This window comes from Pectinophora gossypiella, chromosome 6, assembly GCF_024362695.1.
Source record: "Pectinophora gossypiella chromosome 6, ilPecGoss1.1, whole genome shotgun sequence".
NCBI classification, from domain to species: domain Eukaryota; kingdom Metazoa; phylum Arthropoda; class Insecta; order Lepidoptera; family Gelechiidae; genus Pectinophora; species Pectinophora gossypiella.
The window spans coordinates 651,327-668,801 of NC_065409.1; the positions used below are offsets into that span (position 1 = coordinate 651,327).

Below are 17,475 nucleotides of genomic sequence, written 5' to 3' on the forward strand. Positions count from 1 at the left end.
TTTAGAAGGTTTCGGTTATGACAGTTATTAAGGGTATGAAGTATTTAAAAATAAAGTAAAACTAAAGTTACACAGCGAACTTAAAAATTAGAAAAAAATAATTTTAATTTATATATAATATTATGTAAATATAAATTGATAAAATGTAATATATTTATATATAATATTTCTCCGAAGTTGCTATCGGGGGCATTGATCAATAGATGTTCCGATTCCATTATTCATGGATAAACGTCGCGTCGTGCGGCTATTATTTGTACTCAAAAAAAAAGGTGCACACACGCTTATACGCTCGTAATCCCTATGGAAGTAAGCCGGGCCATAAGTAATTACTAGACAAATAACAGTTACAATTTCCAAATGCGTTGTAATCTATGCATAAAATTGATTATATATTCCATCTCCATACTTAACGATGGCCATAGCGATAATAATGTTAATAGCCATCGCGATACGTAACAGACCACCGGAGGGATAGCGTTATCTGTGGCCGCAACTTTGAAATAGAAAAACTTGCGTCGTTAGTGTGATCACTCCTTTATATATAGTCTACACTGTTTACTCTCGCGACAGTTATTTTATCGTCTCCGTTCAACTGTGGAAACTATGATGGATCGATACTGTCGACTTTAGTTTTATAAACAAACATAGTACAAAAAATAATACTACGTATAGAACGGTCATTCTCCGTCCCGCACCAATTCGTATCGGTGCCGAGCTAGATTAACCTCACCCCCGCTGGGTCTTTATTCAACATAGTTATAAACACCTAAGGAGTAAGGGAGCGCGAGCATACTGTCTGTCTCGCTCGCACTTACGCGTTAGCCGGCACACGAGAAGAACGAGCTTTTTGTATGGATGTTATATACTCTTACCTACCCCTGGGAGGGATACAGGCGTGTTATGAACCAACAATTTCATTCAAACTCTAACGAAAACAATTAAAATAATATACACCTATATATATATAGGTGTACTTATCGGAAGCCGTCTCTACAGAACCAGTAAAGTACTTTTAATACATTTTTCGAGGGAATAAAAAAGTAGCTGATTTTGTTTTTGATTTTAAATGATATAAAAAACTATCCCTACAAATCCCTGTAAGTTAGTTAGGAAGCTCCGGCATTATTGACTCCACTATCGTGACAACTCTATAGATAAAAACCTAAGCCAAATAACATCCAAAAGCTTTACCCACAGGAACCGAACTTCAGGAAACAGTATGTTCCTGCTGAAAAATACCACAATGTGGCCTCATGCAGAATTCATTACACTGCCCAATACGCGCCCAGGGGACGTGATGTTTCGCCTTGCACTGTACATGCATTTTGATTGTCAAATAGAATAGCAACTGTGAAGCGTATGGTTAGGTGGGTTATTCATGAAAACCTTGAGTTGTGTGGCCTGACCTGGTGTTAGTTATTTATTGTTATTGATCATCAAAGGGTTGTAAAGCAATAGTTATGCGATGACTATTCATACATTGAGGTTGTCTACCTCGAAACTTCACGGGCTAATTTCCCGATACACCATTTTTGCTACTTTCACTCTCATATTGATTTCCCTATTATTGAGAACTTCTGACTTGACTTTTCATTAAAATATCTCAATTATATTTTTTCCCTTTCCGTCTCTCTCGCTTAGGACAATATCTCACTAGGACACTTCCGACTCTTTCATTAAGGACTCTAACTCACTAGGACACTTCCGACTCTTTTATTTAGATCTTTGTCTGACCAGGACACATACAACTCTTGCATTTAGGGCTCTATCTCACTAGGACACTTCCGACTCTTTCATTAAGGACTCTAACTCACTAGGACACTTCCGACTCTTTCATTTAGGGTCATATCTCACAAGACACTTCCGACTCTGTCATTTAGGGTCATATCTCACTAGGACACTTCCTACTCTTTCATTTAGGGCGAAATATCACTAAAACACTTCCGACCTTGGATTTGTAGACTTAAAGGTTTGGAAGTGGTGAACTTAGGGGTCTTATTTCATCATCAGCTGCAAAACTGATGATTTACAGCGCTATACTAACTATAGACTACTCATGTTGAGTAAGTATACTTTTGTATGATTATTTTTACTCGTTTTCTATCGTTCCCCTAACAGTCAACTGTTATATTCCGTTCGTTCGGCGTCCACACAATAGTGGCACATCGCCGTTCACAAGTTATGGACTCCTAAATTTTTATGATTTCAGCCCCGTTCGGCTGAATACGCGATTTGTACAGATCTTTTAGGATTGGAACATTTTGTCCCGCTATGGCCTGTCCGTCCTAGAGCAGTAAAGCCGAAAGGCCGTTATGTCAATCACAATAGCTATTTTGGTGTTCAATTTGTTTATTTTTTGTGGTGTTTTTTTAGTTTGTGTTGTTTTTTTTCGCACATGCGTAATAATGGGGTGGAGTCGGAAGTAATTAAAGACAACTTGACCCACTGCTGATATGAAGTCCCAAGATGGATATGGCGTACCTTTAAGTAACGGCCTTTAGTTAACAGCCTCCGTGGTCTAGTGGTTAGAGCGTTGGGCTCACGATCTGGAGGTCCAGGTTCGATTCCCGATGGGGACATTGTCGAAATCACTTTGTGAGACTGTCCTTTGTTTAGTAAGGACATTGCAGGCTTGAATCACCTGATTGTCCGAAAAAGTAAGATGATTCCGTGATTCGGAAGGCACGATAAGCCGTTGGTCCCGGGCTACTAGCCCAAACACCTCCACCAACCCGCAGTGGAGCAGCGTGGTGGAGTATGCTCCATACCCCCTCCGGTTGATTGAAGGGAGGTCTGTGCCCAGCAGTGGAACGCGTATAGGCTGTTTATGTATGTATGTTAAGTAACAGCACACCCCGGACACTTCGCCTTACACAGACACTACACATTGACGTTATTGTACACGCGCATCTCTGTGTGTGACACGATTGAAGATTGAAGTAAGACTGAATGGGGGGGGGGGGGGAGGGGGTAGTTAGTAGGGAGCGGAGAGTTGCCGTTCTATACGACCAGCCTACCCATAACATCAGTATTGTTTGCGTCTTTTAAATCTCACGATTTCTTGTATATATCTAGAATTAGATAGATTACGCCCAGCAAAGAAGCAACAAATAATATTTCCTGATTTCTTCACTTAAAAAAGAAAACATTTTGAACTTTCAGAACCCTATTTGCATTGCATCGAGAAATGTATTTTTTTGACGTGACTTAAAGTAGATTTGCCGCTACGACACGGGGAAACGGCAAAAGTCGTTGACCTCATCGTGATTTCCAGTAAAAAATACACAAACTATATACTTAGTAAAGATATAGAATGCCGTTTAAAGGTATATATTTTCCACACCGATCAACCTTTCACCTTCGTCACGGTTGTGCCGTTGACAATTTGTGATTTGGAGGTCGCTATTCGCTTTTTTATCCAATCCGCGTCAAACTCGACATTTACGAAATATTTTTAGGTGTTTATGTACAAATTTCACTTTGAAATTTGTCTCTTTGTGAGCTATTTTCGGTCAGGAGGGACATAATTGAAATTCAGAAATATATCATCATCATCAGCCGTATGACGCCCACTGCTGGGCATAGGCCTCCCCCTATGTATATTTATTCTGTAGGTAATCCTAAAACTACTGCATTCGGGCTTTTTGGCGGGAAACGGGAACGGGACAGTTGCTTTCAATCAATCAATCAATCAATCAATAATACTTTATTGCACAACGACATATACAAAGGACATAAACATACGAATAAAAACATAAGTACAATAGGCGGCCTTATTGCTAAATAGCAATTTCTGCCAGGCAACCTTAGGGTGAAAGAAGTTAATGCATTGGAGCACGGGCTGGTGCAATAAACATATAATGACACGAACAGTAATAAAAAGAAAAATAAAATAAAATAAGAAAATAGTAATAATAAATAATATATATATATATATATATATATATATATATATATATATATATATATACATACACATACATACATACACACATATACATACATACAAATAGCCTATACAATATAATAATACATATAAGGAGAATAAGAAAAAAACACTTCCAAGTTATGCCTGCAGGAAGAGCGCCTTCACTCTTGCCCTGAAAGAGTCCAGAGAAGGAGCCCTCCTGACAGTCTCAGGTAGAGAGTTCCACAACCGGACAGCCCGCAACGTGAAAGAGCAAGAATAAAAGTCAGTGGAATGGACAGGGATATTAAGGGATAAGGTGTGGGACGATCGCAAAGTACGATCAAGGACAGAGGATTTAAAAGAGAAACGATCTTTAAGGTAAGATGGAGTAGTAGGAAGATTAAGGATGGAGTACAGGAGACACAAGATGTGGAGATCCCTACGGCAACGGACAGGTAGCCACTTAAGCTTGACACGGTAATTGGAAATATGATCGTATTTGCGCAATCCAAAGATAAATCTTATGGCGAGATTTTGCAGACGTTCGAGCTTATTCAGCAATTCAACTGAAACATCAGCATAACAAACGTCTGCATAATCCAGGATTGGCAGAAGTAGGGACTGAGCCAGAGAAACCTTGGTACTAATCGGTAGAAAATTACGGAGACGCCTGAGCGAACCGTAAGCGGCAAACATCCTCCTACTTACCTCGGCCACCTGAGGTTTCCAAGATAGACATCTGTCAAACAAAACACCAAGGTTCTTAACAGTTTCACTAAAAGGAACTCGGACACCATCAAACATTATCGGCGGCAGAGACTCACAGTCGACCCTCGAAATAAACCATGAACTACCAACAATAATGGCTTGAGTCTTCTTAGGGTTAACCTTAAGGCCAAAAGACTGACTCCAGTCCAGAATCAGCCCGAGATCTTTATTGGTACGCTCAATGGCATTAGGAAGGTCAACCAGAGGGGCATGAGTATAAATCTGAAGGTCGTCTGCATACAGGTGATAAGAATTAGATAGTGGGAGGGTTATCGAATTAATGAAAATTGCAAAGAGAAGAGGAGACAAGACGCCACCCTGCGGTACGCCGGCCGAGACATCGCACCACGTAGAGAAGGAGTCTTCAATACGGATACGCTGCCGTCGACCCGACAAGTAACTGCGAAACCAATCAATTGCCGTTGGAGATACGTTAAGAGATCGTAGAACGCCCAGAATAATGTCAAAATCCACGGTGCTGAAAGCATTACTAAAATCTAGCAATGTCAACACCGTGAGCTGCTGGTTTTCCATCCCCAAGCGAATATCATCAGTTATATTGACAAGGGCAGTAGTCGTACTATGACCAGGACGGAAACCGGACTGATAGGGATTAAAAAGCTTGTTGCTATTAAGGAAAAAGGAAATTTGTCTGTGAACAAGCTTTTCAAGGACTTTGGAGAGGAAAGGAAGGATTGATATGGGACGATAATCAGAAAAGGAATCGGGATTGGATTTCTTTGGAAGCGGGATAATATGGGCATCTTTCCACTCGGTGGGAAAGACCCCAGTGCTCACGGAGGTGTTCAGGATTTTGGTAATAATTGGGGTAAGGATATCAATGAGAGGAATGACCATATTACGACTAATGCTGTCTTCACCGATGGCATTCGATGTGATGGAAAGAATCGCTCTCTTAACATCACAATCGGCAAATTGACATAGAAAGAAAGGAGAATAATTAGGGGCAGGTTTAGATGAAAGGTGATTAAGTGTACTAGTTTTAATACTATTGTCAAGAAAGGACGAAGAAGAGAAATGCCTGTTGAGTAGGTCGAGATCAATATTACTAGAAACTGTACCATTACGTTGTTTACCAACCCCTAAAGAGTTTAGAAATTTCCAAACTTTAGCGGGATCTCCATTCTCTACGGACTTATGGATATGGCGTCTTTGAGCGTCTCTTATCACCGTATTGCAGCGGTTCCTTGCCTGTGCGTATTTCTCGCGATTTAGGTTTGAATTGTCTGCTTTGTACCTAGCCTTAGCCCGATCCCTCTTAGCCATCTGCCCCCTCAGATCATCAGTCAGCCAAGGCGCAGGAAGATGCTTGACCCTAATAGGACGAATGGGAGCATGCACATCATAAAGTTTAGTTATCATATTATTAAAAATTCTTACTTGCTCGTCGACATTGTCCTCCATTTCGATAACTGACCAATCCATCCTAACAGCATCCTCACGTAGCCGGTCGACGTCCATAGCACCAAAGTTTCTCTGTAGCAGGATTCTGGGCTTAGGTTTTGGGGGGCGGATCTTGAAAGAAAGATATACTAAATCATGATATGAGAAAGCTTCGGCATTGTACTGGCCATGTTGAGCAACGTGCCCGGGAGAGGAGACAAGCATTAGGTCTAGAAGAGAAGGAAGACAATTGGGAAAATGATGCGTTGAACTCAGAGGGAGAACATGCATGTTGCAGGACTGGACAAGAGACCGCAGACGCTGCGAACGAGAATCATTTTTCAAGAGGCACGTATTAAAGTCACCCATAATTATGGAATGACTATACAAAGGAGAAAGTTCTTCTAGAAGTTCTTCAAAAGCGGAGAAATAATTTATTTTAAGTGAAGGACTGTAGTATACTCCTAGAAGAACCTTAGAGTGAGATAGTGTGACCTCTAGAAAAAGATGCTCCGCAGTATTGGGCGGTGGGGGTTGAGGTGAACTACTGAGAATCGAGAAAGGAATATGAGAGCGAAGATAAATGGCTACCCCGCCATGTGAGGTACTCACACGATCATTGCGGATAAGATGGAAGCCGGGGAGAGAGTAAGAAGTAGAAGGAAGACAAGGATTCAGAAAGGTCTCAGAAACAAGGATCGCATGAATATTCCTGCAATCGAACGAAGCAAGCATGTCCGGATAATGGGCAGGTATGCTCTGAGCATTAATATGCACCACGTTGAAATTTTTTGGCACATTTACAAACGTATTGCGCAGAAATTCACCAAGAGCGGGGCTGGCATCCTGAAAGCTAACCTCGGAAGAAGAGCAGGATAAAAAAATATCGCTATTTATCGATATATCCATAAAAAAAAAATTAATAATAATAAAATAAAATAAATAAATAAGTAATAAATAAATAATAATAAACTAAAACAACTTAATAAATAATATACACAATAAGCACTATCTACTATGACAAGTACTTGGTACCTATCACCCGCCAGTAGCCTATTTACAAAGCCAAAAACAAAAAAAAAAATACAAAATAAAAAGAACCAAACAAAAACTGAACAGAAAGTAAACGATAAAAACAAAACGACTAAATAACTATGTTACAGTTCTACAAGACAAGCAACATCAAAACGCAAAATCATTTTGTACAAAACTACTTAACAAATGCATAGCGAAAATAATGAATAAGTTGCAAGGAATAAGATAACATCGAAAGCATAGAAAGAGATAGCAATAGTAGGAAAAATCAGGAAAATGTACTATTTGCCTCCCGCAGTGCGTAATTGTCGTGTTAGAAAAACACATTTATAAATCAAAACTGACAGCCAGAGGAAAAAATAATAATTATAAAATATGAAGTGAAGTAAAAGGAGGGAAGTAGTGAAAAAAATACTTTTTTCTACTCCTCTACTTTAATCTGGCATTTAAATAACCAAAAAGTCTAATATAAGTACATACATAATTAAACTCTTTGAAAAAGTGTACGCTCTATGGCCTATAAAAGCATTGTTTACAAAGTGTAACTGTACTATAATGTCGCCAAAAAAGCATTGTTGTTGTTTTTTTTTTTTTGACCTGGAAACTGGCACCTTTACTTTGTTTGGTGCCATAGATATACTATAAAAAAAAAGTATACATTTGCCGCCATTTTCCCGCGCGTTGGAAAATAAATATTCAAAATTTACATCTTCATTTTTATAAATAAAATTTTTCTTTGTATAATTTTTGTTTCATTTAAAATTACGTCGTCGTAGAAAAAGTATTGTATGCAACGTTGTATAACTAGGTCAAAAAATGCTCGTGGCGTCTCTTATTGCGATGTTCGCCAAGGCTCACATCGCAACTCACGCCACTCGCATTTTTTGACCCTTCTTATACAACTGTTGCATAAAATACTATTACAGCCAGAATAAAAAAGAAAGGAAGATACTGCCACCCTCATAAGACTGCAGGAAACAAATAGGTAAGAAATATATATATATATATATATGCATAACAACCTTACTATTAAACTACACTACATACAATGAAAAAGAAACGTCTTATAACCTCACTTATTGGGCTTCTTTGCAGTTGCAGCACGCTTCCCCTTCACAACAGGGGGCGCGATGGCTACCACGTCGACTAGCTCCCCATTATCCTCCGAGCCCGAGGAGACAATGCCGCCAGCACACTCGACACGAGACAAACCGGGGATTGTATTCAGAACGTGGAGTGATGATACTCGGTGTCGCTTGCCGTCCGGTCCAGAAACGATAACGTGACCCTCGCGTGTCCAGCACTTCGTCACCCCAAACCTTTTACGGGCCGCAACAAACAGGTCGTGTCGCCGCTTTGTGAGGAATTCGGACAATGTGAAACCAGAGCCCTTGAGTTTAGTCTTTGCCTGCCAAGCCCCAGCACGAATGTCATGTCTGCTGAACTTAATTAGTATTGGCCGCGGCTTGCTAGTGTGCATGCGACCCATCCTAATAGCCCGACTGAAATCACTCGGCTGCAGAGACAGAGCAAGGTGCTTGTTTACCATCCGCAAAACCACCGCAGGAGTATCTTCATCCTTGACTTCAGGCACACCATGAAGAAGAAGCATTTTCCTCCTGGTTCTCATCTCCAAGTTGTCACACTCTGCCGTCAGAAACTCAACCTGCTTTTGCAAAGCAGACAGAGAAGTAACGACAAATGCTCGAAAGGCCTGGAACTCTGCTGTGAGTGATGCAACGGTGCTAGTGCGCGGAGTAGTCCTTCCCAGTTCCTCCTCAAAGGCAGCCATCCGAGTATTAAACATCTGCGCTAATGATTCCATAGTTGTCTGCACTGAATCCATCTTGGTCGTGATAATTTGTGAAGTGATGTGCTTGTGATGATGATGGAATAACAAAATATTGTTCGGAAATGATGAAAATGTAAGCTACTGGTAGGTGAACATTAGTTGTTTACACTAACATTGTATTTGTTATGTCTACTAGTGATTTACTAATTATTTTAAATAAATTAAATTAGAGCAATCAAAATATGTCTACTTCATTCAGTTGCTTTCTTCATTGAGTAATCTAAATAATTAATACGAAGTGGTGTTTTGTGGTTAATGATCGCATTAAGTTAGTCGGAAAACATTCGCGAGTGTTATTATATCGGAGTATTCAATAAACAAAGTGTATCTTCGTGCCAAGAAGCCGCTTCATAACTCAAAAGTTTATGCAGACTTTTGAGTTAATTCGTTTGGGGTTCGGAGTAGGAGTCTACTCTGAGGGTGGGGGCTTAGGTTTCATCATTATCACCATTCATCATTTCATCAATCAACAAGAAAAAAAATACGTAAGACATGGCTGTATGGGCATAGTTCCCTTTGCCTTACCCTTCGGGGAAAACCAAAACAAAAAAACTACTGCATTCGCCGACGTAATAGATTCGGGGTGCCACAACCACATCTCAACGCGTATTTGGTATTGAAATAATCTAATTTAAATTAAGTAAGTTAACAGAGTAAATATGTTGTCGTAGGAGCCGTGGTAGCCCAGTTGGTAGATCGCTTGACTCTCAATGTAAGGTCGCAAGTTCGAATCCAGCCTAAAGGTATGATTCGAAGTCGTTTTTTGAATTCACATTTGGATTATAATGATTATCACATGCTCAGCGGTGAAGGAAAATAACGTGAAGAAACCCACGTACCCGAGAAATGCGTTTCAAAGGTATGTGACCTAAGCTGTATTGGGCTGGTTTTCCCTTTGCGGGTTGGAAGGTCATACAGGCAGTTGCTTCTGTAAAAAAAACGGGACCTGTCAAATCTTCAGGTTAGGTAAGCGGACCCTGTGAGAAACAGGATTACGCTAGGGAGATGATGAATCAAATCAAAATCAAATCAAATCATTTATTTTGCAAAATAAACAGATGATGAGAGTAAATGCGTCGACTTTAAATTTCTCGGCAGTTAACGACTTGCTTGATATAAAAAACTTTTTATGTACAGGGAAATAAAAAAAAAGATACATTTTGTAAGTAGTAGTAGCACTTACAAAGAGAAGTGAGCCTTTACTGAACTAATTCTTCAGTTAGTTATGTAACTCACAGACATAGCATAACATAGCATAGCACACAGCATCGCGCCTGTATCCCCGAAGAGGTAGCCAGAAGTCTACTCGTATAGTACACTCACTCCTTGGCAGTTACGTATAAGTCCCATGTACAGTCATAGTAATATCATGTACCCACTTTAGAACCCTGTCTCAGTATCACATTTGACATTTAATGAGACTTATGGTTTAATTTGTCAAAAAAGTTAATGTGACATGGTTTCAAAGTATATACATATTTGTACTCCTAACCGTATATGTGATAGGGGACGAGCTCATTGTCATTAACTGGGCACCAATCCTGGAAACCAAGTGATACCAATTATCAAAGATCCAAACATGAATTCAAACTTACAATGTCGAATTCACTGGTTTAGATCCCAAGTCGGGATTCAAACCAGACACGGTTTATTTATCACAGGTTGGAAGTTTTAACTGACGTTCAACTTTATCGAAAGGTTAACGAATGCAGGTAACGACGAGTTGAAGTTTTAACAAGCTTCTTTGCGCGTGCACTTTGGATTTCTGTTTGAAAGGACGACTGCAGGAGCGGAAAATAAATACAAGAGTTGACGTAATTGTTAGGTTACGTAAATATTTGTTGTCTCTATCAACTATGCTAGAAAAGGGGCGAATAAAAAACATAGAAGTAGTAGTTATAGTTATCATATCACTTGCTTGCGCTCTGCGATGCGTAGCCGAGACACAAACTGCTCAAAATATTTGTTTACCTATCTTCTTCTTCTTCTATCGTGTGGGTTGTGAGGTGAATTACCAACCTCATTAACCCTGGTCAGGGTTATTATTGAGCCGCCAAAGGCCCCTGACATGACTCTTGTAACGACTACTTAGTTACATGCGTAAGTAGTAACCGGGACCAACGGCTTAACGTGCCTTCCGAAGCACGGATCATCTTATTTTTACCTATTGCTTACCTACAAGTTTTTGTTACCTACTTATCTATGTATAATGTAAGACGGACATCGTAGATACCTAGCATCGACACAAACCATGGTTTAACGATGCTAGTTAGCATAATCAATGTTTGTACTTAATTTTTGAAATAAATAAATAAAATAAATAAAGAACACGTTGAGCTGCTTGCGACAGCAGAATTACGTGTTTTAAAAGTAGACTTACGAAGAATGCTACAACTGTAAGCGGTAGGCTGGTAGGGATGAAAGAGGAAGGTCTTCTTCTTCTAATGGATGAAAGCGATAGGCGTACGGTCACGAGCATTAATATGTATACACTTTGGTACCATGTCACATTAACAAATTGAACTGTAAGTCTCACTAAATGTCAAATATGTTAGTGCGACAGAGTCTTAAGGTGGGTACATTATATTGCTCATGACTGTACATACCGCGATCAGTTCCAGGATGTTTTAAAGAAAGGAGAGGTAAAAAGTACTCTAAATGTTCGTAAAGGGCAAACAGTTGATACGTACTAAAAATGTAATAGCTAAACACGCTTAAGACAATAAAGGTATCTTATCTTATCTAAACTGGCGAGCAGGCATGAAGTCTTAGATAAGAGTAGAAGATGCGAAACTGGCGTGTCAAGTTAGTATCTCTCTCTCTTTAGTTAAGAGCTGCGCTCTTGTCGGTGGAGTAATCTCCTTCAATACTCCATAGATAGGGCGTGTACAACGGTGGTAGCCTCAATCGCCTTCCGTTCTGCAGTACACCGACCAATTTCTCAATCGGTGATGTTCTAGCTAGAGCCCTACCAGAATCCATTTCCTCGGCCTCCAACCAGTACTGATACCACTGCTGCCCGACATCAGGGGTGCGCTTTTGAAGTAGCAGCGCCTACTCGCTACGTCACAAGATCGTCATAGAACCTAAGTAGCATTATATAGGTTAGCCCGTCCCAGTGAGCTACCTACTACGTTCTGCTAATACTGTCGCTGTTTGGTCGGGGACTGCTTATTTTTATATTCGCAGCTAATCATCATATCTGATGGCCCTTCCACTATCCGCCACCTGTGGACCCCGCAGATGGCCTACAGCTCAGCCTACTACAAGTCAAGTTAGTAGCGTGAGGAATTTCTTGGTTCTGCCTACCCTAATGGGATACAGGCGTCATCCTATGTATGTATTTTCTACCATTGTGGACAATTAATGTGGGTGATAGGCTTACATTCCACAAAGTTCATTATAACCGTCTTAGGACTGTATCGACAGTGATGGCTCGCCGAGCTTTTTGTCAGACCAACATTACTTTGGTTTTTGTAACCTGTGGACTTATGTTTTAAAAGAGTTATTGTTATTTAATTGATGCATGTTGTGTGTTCATATGAATTTATATGATTGTATATCTATTGTATTAAGCATAATCGAATTGGGGCTGGCCTGTAATGATAATGTGTTTGGATATCATCATCATCATCAGCCCATTAACGTCCTCACTGCTGGGGCACGGGCCTTCCCTATGGATGGATAGGGAGATCGGGCCTTAAACCATCACGCGGGCCCAGTGCGGATTGATGGTTATTAACGACAGCTAATTCAGCCGGGACCAACGGCTTAACGTGCCTTCCGAAGCACGGAGGAGCTCGAGATAAAAACTTTTTTTTGTGGTCACCCATCTTATAACCGGCCTTTGCGACAGTTGCTTAACTTAAACAATCGCAGACCGAGCGCGTTTACCGCTGCGCCATTGAGCTCCTCAGAGTGTTTGGATATGTAAATAAATACACATGATAAGTGACGTGTTATAACTCGTCTAAATTAAAAGTGATTCACAAGAATACTTGATTGAGAGCGGCAATGTTACTCGAAATCGTACGTACAAAAACTATCGCTGCATTTCTTTGCAGTTTACCCAACATTCAGCCAATTACCCGTAAAAACCTTTATTCTATATCGCAGTGTCTCACTAAACGAATAGTTAAACTCATTCGGCACTAACTAACGCGATTACTGAACTCTGAAACTTTCCGTTCAGTTAAAAAGTTAATTAATTGCAGTTAGGAAGGCGCCTTTTGTACGATCTCTTTGAAACTGTCGATCGTTAGGAAGTTACAGATAGAAGTCACGCCTGCAATTGTTACCAGGGTCAGCAGAGCCACAAGTTATTAAAATACATCTAGCAGCTACACGCTTGCTACCTCACGTGGATTATTTGATAATAATAATAAGTCCGGGTCTCCATAGGCCCGAGATATGGAAACAACATACATAATAATAATAATAATCTCGACACCCTAAGTTGCTCACAACCATGTTGCTGCCTTGCCGTCCAGTCGCGTCGGCTAGATAGGTGGCCCATCCAGTGAGTGGCGAGTCACCGCCTGCTTCATTTATCCATGTTTACCAACATTGGTCGAGCAAGCGCCATAGTCCCCCATAGCTCCAGTATCCCGGTCCACTAACCCCCAACCCAATAGCCCAGTTCCCTTTGTTCCCATAATTTGCAATAGTCCTACACGAACCGAGGATTGTCTTTGGGTGCACTCCCATAGTGCATACAGGGATAATCGCCGGTTGGTGTCACACCACATTTAGATTAAACTGTCTTAAGGGGCCTCTACGTGTTGGCTTCGGCCCCACGCACGCCTTCCAAAAGTCCGGGCCTCCATAGGCCCGAGATATGAAAAAGACATACGATAATAATAATAAAGGCGTAGGGATGTGACGACCCCATCGCCCCCTGGCGAATTCAACAGCCCCCCGAGAGTCGGTCAGGCCCACCGTCTCCTACTTGACTTCACTGGCCGGCCAGAGTGGATCCCAGCGCCGCAGAACTCTCACCTCTAGCTTGCCTTCATTGGCCGGCCAGAGTGGGGCGTTAGAGCTATACGCTCGCAGGGTGGAAGTGAAATATGCATAAGTCGCGAGTTGGTGAGGTGGGTAAACCGCCTCGCAGAAAGCGATGTACACCTCCCGACACCCTGAGCTACTCACAACCATGTTGCCTTGCCGTCCAGTCGCGTCGGCTAGACAGGTGGCCTATTAAGTGAGTGGCTATCAAGTAACCGCCTGCTCATTATATCTTTGTTATTAATATTTCGCTATTGTCCCCCATATCTCCAGTATCCCGGTTCACTGTCCCCAACCCAATAGCCTAGTTACCTTTGTTATATTTAAAGTATAAAAAAATCTAAAGGTACAAAATTATAATTATAGCGTAGCGAGATTATTTTTTTTGACGTGACTTATTATAGATCTGTCGCAGATGGCATTAACTACTTGGCCAGACAAATGGGGAGCGCTGAAGGCTCTCACCCAGTAATATACAACGTAAAGATTAAATATGAGTAAATAAATATACCGACATAAACTAAACTAAGATGTAATACTTACATAAAAGTCATTAGATTATACAGGTGGCCCAAAGGTTCACGTATAAAATGGAAAATTGGAAAGAGGAGCTCATTGTCTACCAGAAACACCCCCATGTATGTTCAGCGATTATTTACGGTTTGAGATATGACCCATTTTGTACCTTTTTCAAGGTTTTCTACCTTACTTCGCAAATCATTATTTTGTACGCTATTTTGTCGTGGAAGTATCCCATAATTTTTGATGATTATGGTTGTCTGGAAGAAATTGCTTTGTACCTAGTTAAGAGTGTTTTGAAAAAATATATCCTTTTATTTTGGTGCAATAAAGTATATTTGTATATTTATGACCACGGAGGCCGTTAACTGGCCTCCGTGGTCCAGTGGTAGTGCGTTAGGCTCACGATCCGGAGGTCAGGTTGCATGTTCTGTGGTCAACAAGATTACTACATCACTACCACTTTGTCGAAATAACACTTTCTTGAGATGTAGACTGTTTTTCGGCACCATTTTGTTGTGTTCAATAAATGAGAAGTCACTTTTAAGTCATTTTAAATTGGGTTTATTCGAGACTGACACTGTTACATGTTAAAAATTAAGATCAAAGAGAATGTGTGTTGCCACAGTAAAATTATGTGTGTATCTAACACGGGTTCTAATCCCGGTGGGGAAGTATCACAAAAGTCACTTTGTAATCCCTTGTTTGGTTACGACATTACAGGCTGATCACCTGATCGTCCGACAGTTAGATGATCCGTGCTTCGGAAGGCACGTTAAGCCGTTGGTCCCGGTTACTATTTACTGATGTAAGTAAGTAGTTGTTACTTGAGTCGTGTCAGGGGCCTTTGGCGGCTCAATAGTAACCCTGATACCATGGTTGATGAGGTTGGTAATCCACCTCACAACCCACACTAGAGATGAAGATGCAAGTTAATAGTTAAAACATAAAGAGTGTTACGTACACGTGGTACGTTCCAGTTTCAAAGACAATTTAACATTATTCGCGGTATTCGTCTCGCGTTTAGTATATGCATTGGGTAGAGAACACGGGAGTAAGCAGCAGCGGATGAGAATTCCTGTTTTTGAATCAAGAATATTTGTAGTATGGTCACAATAGTATGGTAAAATGTACACTTTGGTACCATGTCACATTAACTTTTTTGACAAATTGAATTGTAAGTCTCACTAAATGTCAAATATGTTAGTGCGACAGAATCCTAAAGTGGGTACATTATATTGCGCATGACTGTACATACATACATAAATTCAAGCCCTCTGACTACCTAGTCGTGACCTCATGTTATTTAATGTTATGTCTTTTTTGTTTCAGGTAAATGTCTTGTTTTGAGATTATAGTGCAAAGTAAAGTATGGTGAAGTAAATTTAAACGCTTATTTGTACAGTAAGCATAGCGTTGAGGTCGTCACACCATCCTTTACGCGGTCTTCCGCGACTCGACTCGATCCGACTTGTATGCTTATCGGAGGGATTGGCTGGAGATCCCGCAAAGTCGAGAGGAGTGGAAAAATCAAGGGAAGGCCTTTGCCTAGCAGTGGGATCAAATAGGCTAAGTAAGTAAGTATTAGTGCAATAATTTGATAGCCTCCGTGAAGCATTGAGCTCTTCTAGAAGGTCCGGGTTCGAATCCCGGCGTGGACATAAACACAAAAATCCCTAGTCTGGTTGGGACATTGCAGGCTGATCACACGATTGTCTGGAAGTATCATGATCCATCCTGGGGCTTATTTCAATTACATTCCGCTCTGTCTCCGTTCCCGCTCTGCTCACCACGGTGGCGCAAGCAGCGTGAAGCTATCGGCGGCGTGTGTCGGTGACGTGTCGTTATTCCGCTTTGAGCGTCACACCTCAAGCCACATTACGGAGCTAAATTACTGGCTTAAGCCGCCTGTGACGTTCAAAAATTCAACGGAAGTTTTTTTTATAAAGCGTGTTTCGTTCAAAATACTCGAGTATTTTTTGGGAAGATAATGCCGGCACATACCATGACATGTGGACGGTGCCAACTTGCCACTCAAAGTCAATACATTTACATAAATTTTACCCTTGAGTAGTAAGTTTGGCCTAAGAATGCTGTCGACTTCTTCCACCAACCTTCATCGATCGATCAAATATACAGTTTTCTAAGCGTTGCCAGTCAAAGTCAATACATTTGCATAAATTTTACCCTTGAGTAGTAAGTTTGGCCTAAGAATGCTGTCGACTTCTTCCACCAACCTTCATCGATCGATCAAATATACAGTTTTCTAATCGTTGCCACTCATAGTCAATACATTTGCATAAATTTTACCCTTGAGTAGTAAGTTTGGCCTAAGGATGCTGTCGACTTCTTCCACCAACCTTCATTGATCGATCAAATATACAGTTTTCTAAGCGTTGCCACTCATAGTCAATACATTTGCATAAATTTTACCCTTGAGTAGTAAGTTTGGCCTAAGGATGCTGTCGACTTCTTCCACCAACCTTCATTGATCGATCAAATATACAGTTTTCTAAGCGTTGCCACTCACAGTCAATACATTTGCATAAATTTTACCCTTGAGTAGTAAGTTTGGCCTAAGGATGCTGTCGACTTCTTCCACCAACCTTCATCGATCGATCAAATATACAGTTTTCTAAGCGTTACCACTCATAGTAAATACATTTGCATAAATTTTACCCTTGAGTAGTAAGTTTGGCCTAAGAATGCTGTCGACTTCTTCCACCAACCTTCATTGATCGATCAAATATACAGTTTTCTAAGCGTTGCCACTCATAGTCAATACATTTGCATAAATTTTACCCTTGAGTAGTAAGTTTGGCCTAAGAATGCTGTCGACTTCTTCCACCAACCTTCATCGATCGATCAAATATACAGTTTTCTAAGCGTTGCCACTCATAGTAAATACATTTGCATAAATTTTACCCTTGAGTAGTAAGTTTGGCCTAAGAATGCTGTCGACTTCTTCCACCAACCT

The 17,475-nt window shown here is 40.7% G+C and overlaps 1 protein-coding gene across 3 annotated transcripts in view; it reads right to left on the minus strand.

Annotated features, from left to right (window-relative positions):
• The window catches only part of LOC126367310 (elongator complex protein 2), a 327,370-nt gene that overhangs the window by 118,968 nt on the left and 190,927 nt on the right, over positions 1 to 17,475 (minus strand). Inside the window, exon 1 of one of the 3 annotated variants that reach the window (XM_050010773.1) lies at positions 7,601 to 7,809. The exons of the other annotated variants lie outside the window; for them this stretch is intronic. The gene's annotated coding sequence lies outside the window, so the exon portion shown is untranslated. Of the gene's footprint in view, positions 1 to 7,600; positions 7,810 to 17,475 lie in introns of those variants that run through there. 3 annotated transcript variants of the gene reach the window in all.